Source organism: Embiotoca jacksoni, unplaced genomic scaffold (genome assembly GCF_022577435.1).
Source record: "Embiotoca jacksoni isolate LCO1_2020_lvr unplaced genomic scaffold, fEmbJac1.0.p SCAF_16, whole genome shotgun sequence".
Taxonomy (NCBI): Eukaryota; Metazoa; Chordata; class Actinopteri; family Embiotocidae; genus Embiotoca; species Embiotoca jacksoni.
This window is the reverse complement of record NW_027185296.1, coordinates 3,495,990-3,509,983: the sequence shown is the minus strand read 5'-3', so window position 1 is coordinate 3,509,983 and position 13,994 is coordinate 3,495,990.

The following is a 13,994-nucleotide window of genomic DNA, read 5'->3' as shown; positions in this document are numbered from 1 at the left end:
TTAAGGAGGCTCACGCGTGCGTGGGAAAGTGTGGCAGTGTGTCAGTTCAGACCAACACTCACCCAGCGTGGGAACTATTTTATAATAACAAGTGCACATATATTTCCTGCCATATTATTTCCTTTAACTTGTGGCAAGGCTAATATATTTCTTCCCTACTGTTCATCTAAAGCAACTACCATGCATTTTAGACAAATATCTCAACCCATAAGTGTCCATATAAACCTTTAATAGGCAATAGGCCTACCTTATTAAATTAGAGATTTATATATATATAAAAAAAGAAAAGTTGAAGTGCAATACCACTGAGTTTTTGCATGTTTTCTTACACCGTATCCATAATAATCAACGGAGCACAGTCCCCAACATTGCTATTAGGTTCTTTACTATATGAAATAATATCACTAATTTTCCCATGGTACTATATTTGCAAATGAAATAGCCATATAGGCTCATAGAAGAGAAACTATGTCCTTGTTCAGCTGAATGCTACATTGCATGAAGTCTTGATTACCTCACAGGATTAACAAACACTAATCTTGGTCGGGGAATTACTTGCGAACAGGTTGTTGTGCTGTGTTTTGTTTTACATTTCCTCAACTGTGGAATACTGAAGTTTTAAAGCAGAGGGATAAAATGTATTCATCTCTAAATGTATTGAGCTAAATTAACAACAATGTTTAATGTTCATCTATCTTGTTTATTACTGTTTACCGTGGTACATCTTTATCCCTGTTGTTGTTTCCTTTTGGAGTGGGTGTGTTTACAGGAAAGAGAGCAGAAACACCCTGGAACAGACACAAAACAAAGCCATTAATAACACTGCTGATGAAAATAATTGATTGGCAAGCGTGGGCAAGATGACGAGTGTATCATGTAACTTAGGCACAGTTATGAAATGAGGAGAAGAGAGAGATTATGGTAAGTAGGTTAGTGGAGCAACGCAGAGCTTCCACACCCCTCCCTCTCTTGTCTTTCTGGTGTGCATGCGTGGTGAATCTCCCTCTGTCTTTTTCTATTGTGAACACTTTTATCCTGAATCATATGAGCTCACACAGTCTCTCAGCACCACCTATATTCATGCTTTGTGTTCATAACTCTCTGTATTGTTTCTTAAATGTTTGTTTAACAGGCTATATCTGTTCTTGTGCAACTGCTCAAGACAATAAAGAAACAAAAACACTAGAACATAAATGTAAAGCAATAATGTACTGCTTTTCCTGCATGCATAGTTTAAAAATACAATAGCGGGAAAGGGCTGTAAGAGTGTTTTGCTTCAATATATTCTGCAGCTGTAAACTTCCCCTTCCTCCTATTTAGCTGGTTTTGTCAGTCTGATTGTTTCCTTCCTGATCCTCATCTGTCGTCTCTCTTAGGTTATATTATGTCCTGCAGCATGTCTTTCTGTCGCCATGAAGCAGCCACACATCCATCCTGTGTTTGCCTGCAACGTCACTGACCTCCTGACCCTGAATCTTACGTAACCATGGCAATACCCAAATTAGAACATGGAGCATGGAAAGAAGGAGGCGCTTAGAGCTTCGCACACAGGGATGTAACTCTCAACCAGCTTTCCAGATTAAGGCAGATAGAATGAACGCGCATGGGTCTGTGCTGGTGTGCGTGCAAACTGTGTCACACAAATAGAAACCATAGAAACAACTCAAACACCTTTAGGTTGTTGTAATGATGTTCATACATTCAAAAGTGTTTTCTGCACATTTAGAAACGTGGTGCATGAATGCAATGACAATTTAATAGCTCAAACTGGCCTCTGCCCCACACCACATAAAGCCCAGTATACTGAGAGGATTATTTTAGGATCCAGGTTTTGGCTTCCATAATCCTCCTCTCCCTCATCCTGCTAAACCCTGTCCCTTCTCCTCTTTCAAATGCCCACTAATCTCTCTCACTCAGACTCTCTGTGTGGCTGTAATCGGGTTTGTACCTATCTTTCACCTGCACCAGGTTCCCATCAATAGGTCAGTGTGCCAAACGCCAGTCGCTGCTGATGTTTAGCAAATACATTGTTCACCATATGAGTGCCAACTGGTCATTCGTACTTAACTCTTAGTATAGTTGATGGAAATGTGAATTCATTTTGTAGCATTTTGTCATGAACTAAAGAAAGAAATCAACATTTTGAACTGATAACGTCAAAAGTCAGAGGGTCACAAAAGTCCTTACAAATTATCCTGAGTGTGACAGGAGAGACATGTGGACAAAAGTGGATAACAAAAACCCTGTTGTTCAGGGAATCATCAGAGTTATCAGGGTTCTCCCTCTGGTGATCATGCATGTGTATTTATGGTAATCAAAGCAGTAGTTTTCGAGATATTTGAGTTTAAAATAAGTGGGGTACTAACCGACAAACAGCTGACAAACAATCTTTAACAAAGCTAGCTGCATGGCCAGCTTGGCTTAAAACTGCAGAGGTGGAGAAGCTCCTCTTCCCTCTGCATAAATGGATTTAGTCAAATAATCTCATTGAAAATAGCCTTTAAACCGAAAATGCACCGAGGCTGCTGCTTTCCTACAACCTCATCAACCACCACCTACAGCTGGTCTTGTACTTGTGGGAAGGTGAACTAGATGTGACATGTGGAGCATGAGCTAATGAGCTAAACAAACAAATAAGAAGCAAAGCAGGGTGCCCTTCAGTTCACTTTTCACTTGGGCTTTGTCCTCCCTCAGCAGCTGTTGATACCAGAGATGGCTGAATTTATTACCCGTAGGTGCACATTAGCTTCACATCCTGTCATCGCTGTTTATTTTGTCTTGACAGGCAATATTTAAATGATAGGCATCCAATTAAAGCTGACATTTACCATGGTGTATCTGTCCATGCTGCTTCATGCTGTTTGCCCTGGTGTCTGTCGATATTGCTCTGCTTCCAACTAGATTATATTGCATCTAACAATCATGACAGGAAGGTGTGACCGCAGGCATTTACAGACTTGTGACAGGGATTTGAAAAAGGGATAGAGGCATAAACATCAATTTAGACAGCCGAATAGATAACACTGGGACCCAGATGAGATTATGGCACAGATTATGTCTATCAGATAAAAATGGAGTTTTAGAGGAATATTAAATAAGGATGGATCTGGACTAGGGATTGCAGCTGACTAGGACTCGTATTTATCTTCTCAGGATGATATTACGGATCCAAGCTCTTGTATTCATTGTGAAACAGAGGCAACCACAATGCGACTCCAAACAAGATTATGATTGAATCCCTTCATCTCCACAGTCAAATTTGAATTAACCAGCTGTTTTCGTCAGCTATTTTTTTAAATTATTTTTTTATTATTATATACAGGTTTGTTTTTTTTTCTGACATTTCCCTTTTTTGCTAATTAACTGCTAAATTTAATTTTTTTTTGGTCAAAAACATGTCATTTATTGTCGTGCCACTGTGGATGAGAACAACTCTGCTTTGTCAACATTGCTTAATGTCTGTAAATGTCCCCAAAGACCTTTGTGTGCACAGTGTCTGAGGCCACAACATACCATTCATCAATGAAAAGGCCGGTTTTGTTCCACAATATTTGTTAAATATAATCAATTCTGTTTCTTTACATGTTTTCTTCAAACTGTCCTTTTATGAATTTTCCCTCTAAACCAGTTTTTCAACGCCCACAAAGGAGAAAAGAGACAAATCAGTGCACAAGATCTGGAAAGATATGTCAGCTAAACATGCAGCTGGGTCATGGGGTCTCAGAGTAGGTTGTGTGAGAGTGTTTTTGCATGCAGTGTGGAAATTCATTACAAATTGTCAGTGAAAAGGAAGGTAAGCATGACCTGAAAAATATAAATCCTAACACCGCATACTTCCAGCGTAAGTAGCATTTCAGCATGTTTTAGCATTACAAAAAGTGTTATAAAAGTACAAGTCATAACAAAGCTTAAGGCTATAAAATGTGTGTTTATTTTGAAATTTTAGGAATTATTTCATATCCGTACAAATTAATAACAAGTAAAACTTTGAATCATCTGAGCAAGAAAGAAAAGGTAAGACACAGCAAGAGACAAAAAAGAAGGAGAAACGGAGAGAAACACAGATAGAGAAAGCCAAGTCAATGTCCCAACAATCTGAAGATGATACTGAAAGGAGATCTTGCTGTTTCCAGCAGTCGCTTCCATGACAACAGCCTTGCAGGGCCCCCGACCCCATGGCTTGTCTGTAATGAATCATCTGCCCTGAAGGTGAGGTAACACCCACAAAAACACATTTTGTGCATGCAAAGACTCACACACAGGCGCGTGGCAAGACACTTTATATATATATACATACACATACATACATACTGTACATACACACACACCACCAACTCTGATTACAGGCTTTGAGTCACACCTGGATTTTGCGTGTTTATGTGTGCATGTGAGTCTCAGCATGTATGCCTGTGTTTGTATGTCAAGCTATATACCAGCGACACCACACAGGCATGCTTGTATGAATGTGATCCATTTTCACTCAACAGCTGCTCTGGAGAAAGACAAATCTTTAAGTTGTTTCAGGTATGGTTCATTCGAGACACCCACGGTTACCATACAATAAGCATGGGTTAAAACTCTATAAATAGTACAGAATACTTTGTTAGAAATAGAACAGCAATTGTTACATCTGTTTACAGTGCAGCCAAATCCATTTGTGTCGTTAATACAAAAAGATCAGTCAGTAATAACATCTGAGTTGATTTCATGCTACGCACAGTGCAAATAATCTTCAACACAAAAGCAGTGGCTTGTTTTGAAATGTCAGTTTTTTATTTATCGCCGTCAGCGCCAACCTCCGTGAAAAAGACGTTGACATTCATGTGACTGCACCACAATTAAAGCCATCCAGTATTTTCCCTTGTAAATGATCAGCAGCAGAAAATTCAAAGAGTGAGCAGTAACCTGATAGCAGTGGGATAACATTACGAGTAACGCTATATTATACAAGTGCTTCATTTTTGTTGAATACACAAACTGTCAAAAGTGTGGACACACCCACCCATTGAAGGAGTTTTCATTCTGTTTTCTATACTTTCAAGAATGTAGAACAATACTGAGGGTGTCAAACTATGAAATAACATATGGGATTTTGTAGTGAGAATTTTTTTTTAAACAAAGCAAAACAATTATATATTTTAGCTTTGAACACTCTTCACTCTCTCAACCAGCCTCGCAAAGTCATCATCAGGGGATTTTTCAACCATCTTGATGGAGTTCCCACATATCCTGAGCACTAGTTGACTGCTCTTCAATGTCCGGTGCAAGTTATTCCAAACCATCTCAGTTGGGCCGAAGACAATTTGAAAAGCAAATGATGGTCCCACTCAGTACAAACCAGATATTGCAGCAGAATATTGTGGTTGCCTTCTAAACAAATTGTCAAGAGTGATAGCAGCAAAGCCCTCCAACCCCCAACTCTCACACCATCACACCTCCACCTCTATGCTTGACGGTGTGAACCACACAATGCAGATACCATCTGTTCACCTTGGCGGTGTTTCACAAAGACAGTTTAAAGTTCATTCCTTGTTTCGTAGTCTCCCTCAGTCATAGTTTTTTGCTACAGCTCACATCACGCAGCCACTTCTGAACAGTTGATAGTGATTTGTGTCTTCTATTTGAAGGATGGGAAAAACTCACTTAGATTCTGATCTGAGGTGCTGTTAATTGGTGATTTCATGAGGCTGGTAAGTCTATGGGACATATTCTTTTCAGCAAAGGACGATCTCGCTCTTCCTCTCCTGGGCCAGTTTTATTTCAGTGATGTTTTGGAACTGCACTTGAGGAAACTTTCAGTGTTCTTGAGATTATGTGGAAAAACTGACCTTTATGTCTTGAATTGAAGATGTACTGTATACTCTGGTCTCAACTTAGTTGAGCAGTTCTTGTTTACTACAGTAGTTGAGGGCTATTTGCATGACACAACTGATGGTCTCAAATGCTTCGCAGGGCAAAAAATTCCACTGTTCAACTTTTGACATGGCTAGTCTGTTAACTGGAAACCACTCAGGGTTGACGACCTCACAAAGCTAATTAAAATATTGCCAAAAATGTGCAAAGCTGTCATCGAGGCAAACAGTGGCTACTTCAAGTAATCAGAAATATGAGCTGTTTTAATGTGTTCAGCATTGTTCTACATGGAAGAAAATAGTAAAAATAAAGGAAACCCTTGATTGAATAGGTCCAAGGTTTTGTTTGGCATTGTACACTAGATGGCTACTGCTGAAAAAAATGCAGACATACTAATCAAAAACAGAATCAGAGTTTAGGAAAATCGCCAAAAATATCTGTAAGATCACCTGTTGAACATCCACACTGGTAAATGCATAAATGATAACTGTGACGAGGCCAAAGTAACATTAATGAACCCTCGACATCACAAATAATATTTTAACAGCACAGGCTCGAGTGCTGTAGTGCTGTTGTAGCTGTTGTCGCTCAGTTGTTAATGTTGTGTCCTAAATTCTGTACTGTATCATTAAAAGGTGATCAAGATGGTGAATTGTATACTGGCCACCATACTGTTGAGGATTTACTTATCCCTGATGAATCAGCATGATATGCCATGTGTTTCTGACCTACTTACCAAAGCATGACCCATGTATACATGAATCCACGAGCAGGCACAAACTGCACGCACACGCTAGACACATCAGACCAGAACACTGTCACACCCAGGCTGCCGACTCACAACAACAATATCTCAGTCCAGGATTAGTTGTTGACATGTAATTTTTCTCAGAGCCTTCTTCCCTCTGTCTTTTTTCTCTCTTTCTCTCTGCCTTCACACAAAACGAAAAACCCGTCACAGCCAATGCAAGATGTACAAAAAAAAAAGAAATACAGTGTAAATGAGCATTTTCTCTTTAATTGTATCCTCTAGCTTTTCTTTCCTTTTGTCCTTCTCCAGCTCAGTGGCCTACTTCTACTAACTCCATCATTTCTATCCAGTTTCTCATTTCACCTCTTTCCATGAGCCTTAAGGCACTCAGGGTTCCTGTCAGTTCGACTGTGGTCATCCAACTATCCTCATGCCTTCCACTTGTCTTCATTAGAAATAACTCTCTTTTGTTGTGCTTAGTGGCTTTAAAAAAAAAAAAAAAAAAAAAAATCCTCTTTCCGCTTTCAAATCTGAGGTTTCCATTACTAGCCTCTAAGCAAACTCGACTGATATTTCATTGAACAAAGTAATTCAACTTTAAGTTTGTGCATGAACTAATATGACCACATTTTTCTTGTTTTTTTTAATTTTTAATCCCAAATTGTGTTTTTATACTCATGAATGCTTAACTCCGCAGTTCAAATCTTCATCCAATGCTTTTCTTATCTCTTGCATAAACAGACATGTTGTCTCCTCAGGCTTCATAGGTGCAGTATAATATTAGATTATTTTGTTTAAAAGAGTGTTTTCTCACAGCAGGAGATAATTTTCTTTGTTTATGTGTGTTCCCCCGCTTCCCTCTTTGAATTTCTAAGAGTCATGTGGTGGGGATTGTTTTAAATAATAACCCACTGCAGTGAAACAACGACCCCTGGTGATAAGAAGTGTGACGGCTCCTTGCATAACAGACTTTGGCACAGCTGCTCTCTGCATCAGATGTAAATGAGAGCTCATCGAGCTCAATGATTAGAATGAAAGCATTATAATTCCATTCATGTGTGTTTGGGAACTCGGGCATTAATATTCTCTCTAAGCCAGATTAATCAGTTGAACACACAATTAAAGTAGCTCTTATTATGCAACGGCTCTGGTGGAGAGGGCTCAGTACAGGGCTTTACAGGTTGTTTTTGTGCCCTCAGGCATCTTTGCTACACAGTCTTCAACAGTTTTCCAAACTCCACACACCAGTTTTCAAATCACAATTTAAAAAATTTCAGTGACTGAAACAGATCCTAGTATCCAATCTTCTGCAAAACCAGTCATGCAGTGAATGAAGCAGCACAGTACTCTTTTCGCTTTGTGACTATAGAAGACATGAGGGGGGGAAATGGCGGACTAAGACAAACCTTACAGACACGTGTTCTGCACATCTGTACACTAAAATTAAAAGAGAACTGACAGACAATTGTTTTAGTACAAGAAACTTAAATGACATAAGCTGATTCCTGACAGTTTTGAGTATTTATTAAAATCTGTATTTTAGGTCAGTTTTTCTTTGTAAATACTGTAAAGGCTTTACTTTGATATAGTAGACAAGCAAAGAGAAAAGGGTGCTGCAGTTATGTATACCAAAGGTAGCTAGAGTTCATCTAAATTAATCAGCCATGCACACACTTACAAATCAATGATGGTGGAGCTAAAGTGTAGTAAGTACAGGTTAATTTATTACTTTGCTGTTGGCTTTAAGTCCATGTATGCTGGCATAATCTGCCTATGGCTATCACTTACACATCGATTGATGAGTATTCTAATACAGGGAAGAAAATTGACTGTGCTCTTACATCTGTCCCATTGTGTAAATATTACATCTCAACCATGCTTTCTTCAAACTTTTCACAATCGTTCACAAGGAAGAACTGATTAGATTTTGGTGGGCAAAGATCACTGAGACCCTACTTAGAAAAAAAATACTGCACTGCTCCATCATTCAGTCTACCCCACACACTTTACATCCAGCACAGAAACATATTGCTACAACATATTTACTATTCAGGTCATCACATTGTACAGAGATGAAGCCTTCAATGTACAAGAACTACCTGCAGCAAATTCTTTGTAAATGGCAGGAAGAAGCGGCAGACTAACCTGTGTTTACTAATTATTGTACAGATAATACCACTCTTCTTTCAATATATGTGTAAATAGAACAAGAAAAACATTCATCACTCCATCATAGTGTGGAAAAGAAACGAGATACAGATGCAGGATTTTTCTTTAAAAAAATATATATACAGTACAGTTGCTTGTCTTTGCTTAAATTGGATTACTGGAGGAATTCAGCCATGAGTTTATTATTTCCTGTTCACTAACCCCTCAGTAATATTCAGAGACATCGCCAGGAGCATTCATTTAATCTCTGGCCAGATTCAATATAGAGAGACATTAGATGAGATCTGAACGACACTTTATTATTTTTCTCATGAGCATTTAGTAACCTGGTAAAAAGGAAAAGTATTTGAATTCCTTAAAAAAAAACACCTGTGGCATTTACACACACCCTAAAACACTTTGTTTAACTGTGGTCTGGCCGAAACAGCAGCTCACAGTACTTCTAGCAGCAAATAAAGTGTGAGAAATGTCATGTTTGAATGTTTTTGGAGCCCGGCTATATTGCACAAGGCTCAAGGTTATATCTAACGACAAAGATAAAGACATGAAATAGCAGCTGTTTTGCACTTCCTGCTATTTAAAACAATGTATCAAGCTAATTTAGTTAAAATTTTGCATGGTATAATTGAATTGTATGTGTTAGGCTCTACACAGTGCAGCACATATCACCTGAGTAATTGCTGTGTCGCTTATTAGTTGGTAGGCTACTGGTAATGTGATGTAGACATTACTTACTTCTCTTAGTATTTAAGATTTCTCATTACATAACAGAGTATCCGTAAACAAACCCCAATTAGTGTGACCTGATGCAAACTGTGCCAGAAGTTATGAATAATAGATCAAACTCTGTCCCAGGACAGTTCAACTGACCCAGATCAGGATGGTCTTAATTCATTACTTTTACATGTCTTTTTATTGAGTCCCTGAAGTGTCAAAGATAATTTACAGGCACCTGAAAACTGTAGAACATTTAATTCATGTGCATGTGAGGATAAATTGAATTTGTAAAAAATTGCGGTGCCGCATTTTGGCCTCAGAAACGAGGACACAAACAGAACAACAAAGATATTGCTGTTTGCTGTCCTGTTTCACAGACACTGTGATTGTTCCACATCTTGTGATTGCAACTTGTGATCAGTTGTGCAATCTGAGGATGAAAGCAATGAATGGATTATAGTCAGTCACAGAGAGAGGGGGATTTTGAAGCTTATATTCCTATATACACTGTAAGCTTTTTTTTTTTTTTTTCTTTTTTTTTCTTTTTTCAGACTTTCACCTGTGTGTATGTACCGAGGAACAAGAAAGAATAGTTTACAGTATTTCTGTTGTATTCTTATGTCTTTATTTTACACATGGCAGTTGGCTGGAAGGACAATTATTTACCATTAAACTTCTTAATGAAAGAACATCTCTGTACATAAAAAAATTATAAAGGCATGTTTGGTAACGTTCAGTTCCTTCCACGTTACTTGATGAAAGTCACTGATGAAAGTGATGATGAAATGCTTCTTTCTCTTTGGGTTATTAAAGTCTTATATCACTGAACACAAAGTACAAGGGAGAAACATACGCCCATGCATGTGCACACAAACACACGTAGCTGGTAATCTATTGTCATGGAGACCAATTGTTCAGATGTGTGTTATGTGGCTACAGTTACAGGGGAAAATGGGTCTTTTTATTTAAACAAAAGCTGCTGAAATCAGGGGATATTTTGGTTTTTTTATCTACTCAGACTCTATGTGCATGAACAGAGGCAATCAGGAGAACATGGCAAAATTACACCTGGAGCAAATCAAATTACTCAACTGCTGTTATCAAATAATGTAATCTCTTTAAATAAGGCTATCAACAAAGCCTTCTGACTCTAAATTTGCAACAAATATATTTTTTTATTATTTTAGGGAACTGAATTAGCAGCTATTGGGGAGAATGCCAACCATTTATCAGTGCTGGTCCTGCAGTATAGTTTACACTGGGTAACAAAGATCTTATATGTATTTTTACACTGTGAATCCAATAATGTTTTCAGGATATCTCTATCACCCATCATTAATTTAGCTCCAGTTTACTTACATGGACATGGAAAAGTGGCACAAAGGACCACGGAGCCCTATGTTGGCAGACTATTTCTGGACAGTCAAGGAGGATGCCAAATACAGGCAAAAATCATACACTTGTACATTTTAGAAGCAAGTTTGAATATATTTTAAGTGTAACATCAGCCAAATCTAAAAACAGACTCAAATTCAGCATACAAAGTGCCACATGGTTCACCTAATTTAGTTTATGGGACAAAACAAAGTAAATACTTATTTGCCCACTGTATTTGCCACCTTATTCTGATCACAACCAATGAACTGCCAAAGCATTAGGGTTTTAAATTACCTTTCATAGTACAGCATGAGATGGGGAGTTTATACTGATGTTGGAAACAGGAATTGTGTGTCTATGACACAGGAAAGAGAGAGGAAGTCTGCACAAAGCTGTTTTGTATCTATCTGAAGGTAAGCATAGCTATATTTTATAGAGGAAGAGTTCGAAAAATTTACAGACTTTCAAATAGCATAGGCTACTTTTATTTCTCAGAACTGTTTCAGAGCCCCCAAGTATATGAACCTCAAACGTAACTCTAACCTTACCTTATAGAAATAGCTAAACATTTTAGGAAATACTGTTGCTATTTCTACAGTAGGTAACAACATTGATACCTCTCATGTCTGTAGAGTAAATATGTAGGCTATCTACTCCCAGAAGCCAGTTAGCTGAGTCTTGCACAAAGACTGAAACAGTGGGAAACAGATGGTCTGGGTAGCTAGTAAAAAATAAATCTTCATATAAAACCGTACTGTGTTGTTTTTACATTTTCACATTTTAATTAAGCTAATGGACAACGGCTACAGAATCTAATCAAGGAATAAAGGTATACCAAAATGTAAAAATTGTCCTTTAAAATCTAAACCCAAACACAGCTCTTTGGAGAAGTGTCCTAACTTTTTCAAAATATCCTCACTTTTTAGGTCTAAAACTGTTCCTCAAACACATGGAGGCATAAGAACATATACACAGACACACAGACCTGTTGTTTAAGATTCAGAGAGCTTCTGTGTCTGTACTCAGACATTTAAATGTCTGGCTGTTCAGTGCTTTATATGATCAGCAGTGTGTAACAAGAGGCTGACTTCTGACTTAATGATGATATATAAGGCAGTACTGTGCTTCTTAAGTAACACAGAACAAAGACATGAAGCCTTTGATCCCTTAACAACGATATAATTTCTGTATATAAGCAGTTATGTGCAGATTAAAAGTGGAATGCCAAATACTCTGCTTTACATTTATTCTGCAGGCGTTTGTATTCACAGCAAATATCCTGCTGTAACACAATGCCTTGTGTACTAAAGCCTGCGGTAAATCAAGGACTCACGTTGGACTGGATTGCACCCATCGTTAAACAAATGGTGATGGGGTCAGAGACAGAAAGCGCTTTGTATCGGCCCTGTCGGTCTCACTTTCAGTCTAGCTGTGGTTGGTGGACTGTGGTAAGACAAGGTACAAGATAAGACCTATCACAGCGATCGGTACTGGCTGGGAGGAGGCTCAGTTTTCAATTAATCCAACCCTCATTGTGTTACAGCACATCAGAACCACAGCTAATTATCAGGACCGAGTCTGACACACTGACACAAATTCATAGCCACAACACACACATATTGTACACATGCCAACAACGCTTATCAGTGTGCATTTGACTGAACGCACAAAGAACGCATGCGGTGTGCTTTAGGGCTTTTCTTTATGTGTGAGTGTGTGAATGTGGGTAGCTTAGGTTAAAGGAATATCTACAATATTTTTTAAGCACAGTAGATTGTATATATATTTCAAGAAATCCCCAAAAAACAGCCAATACATGCAACACCAAAAAGGTGAAAAAAAAAGAAAAAGCGATCAGACAGAAATAAAATAAAACATAATTTTGTCCATGAAATTAAAGTATGAATGTAATAAATACACACACACACACACACACACACACACACACACACACACACACAATGAAGAACAATTTAATACAATTAAAGTAAAAATCCCTTATCAATTTTCAGCTTCCTCCTGGGTGCCATGGACACAAAACACAAATTTGTGGGATTTTCTTACAGAAGAAAGATGGTTTCAGGCAGCCCGATGCGTGAACAAACATGCCGATATGTATGTTTTAACTTATAAAGGAAACAGCATAGCACGAACACCTAGGACTGACTCAAAGTCTATTCACAATCTTTACATTTTGGCAAAGTGCGTCTGAAACATACTGACCCCTGAACCTGGTTTCCACGGCGACTTCTGGTTGCCTCACCAACCCACTCAGCTGGATAATGGCAGAGGTAATCTCGGCATCGCACAAAGCAGGTAAACACCTTTGTGTGCAGGAGCAAAGGAAAAATGAGGACAGTTTAATGGGAAATAGGGAAAGAGATTGAAGCAAAAAATGGAAGCTGCATTGAAGAAGGCACAAATGGAGCAAAAATGGGACAAAGGACCAAAAGACCTCACTGATTAAAAAGCTTCTGCTCTACTGCCCCAATAAACTGTGACTTCTTCAAATTGAACACCCTTTCTGCAGCCTTGTCGCACAGTCACATAACAGAGAAAACCCTGAATTCATACATTTAATGCCCTACATATAAAAGTTTGATAAAAGCAGAGCTTGGGTGAATATATTATACAACTTAGTAGTTCATGATATTTTGATTGACTGTGATGGAAAGTCATCTCTATTTTCTTTTAATCTCGGTGACTACAAAAGAATATAAAACCTTATTTTGAAATGATGTAAATTGTTGGGGCCTGAACATCAATGAAGTCTGCTAAAACCATCCAGAATAAAAGCTGTTATTTTGTTCTTAGAGAAGAAATAGTGAGGCTTAACAAAAATATCAAGATGGTTTTGTAATAATGTCTTTTTTAACCATGGAAAATCCTGCCCACTAATGATAACTGACTGCTGGATAATTGGGCAATTTTGCTCTGTATAGGGAGTATTGTGTCTCAAATTGGACTCTCCTGGACTGTGTTCCTGCAACACACACTTTGATATGTAAAATCCCCGGTTCTGTCAAAGCTGCTAGTTTTATTCTGTAGTCTGCTCTGTATGAGAAAAGGATCAAACTACCGACAAAAAGTATCGCAAATGGAAACAGAGATGGTGCAGATATTTTAC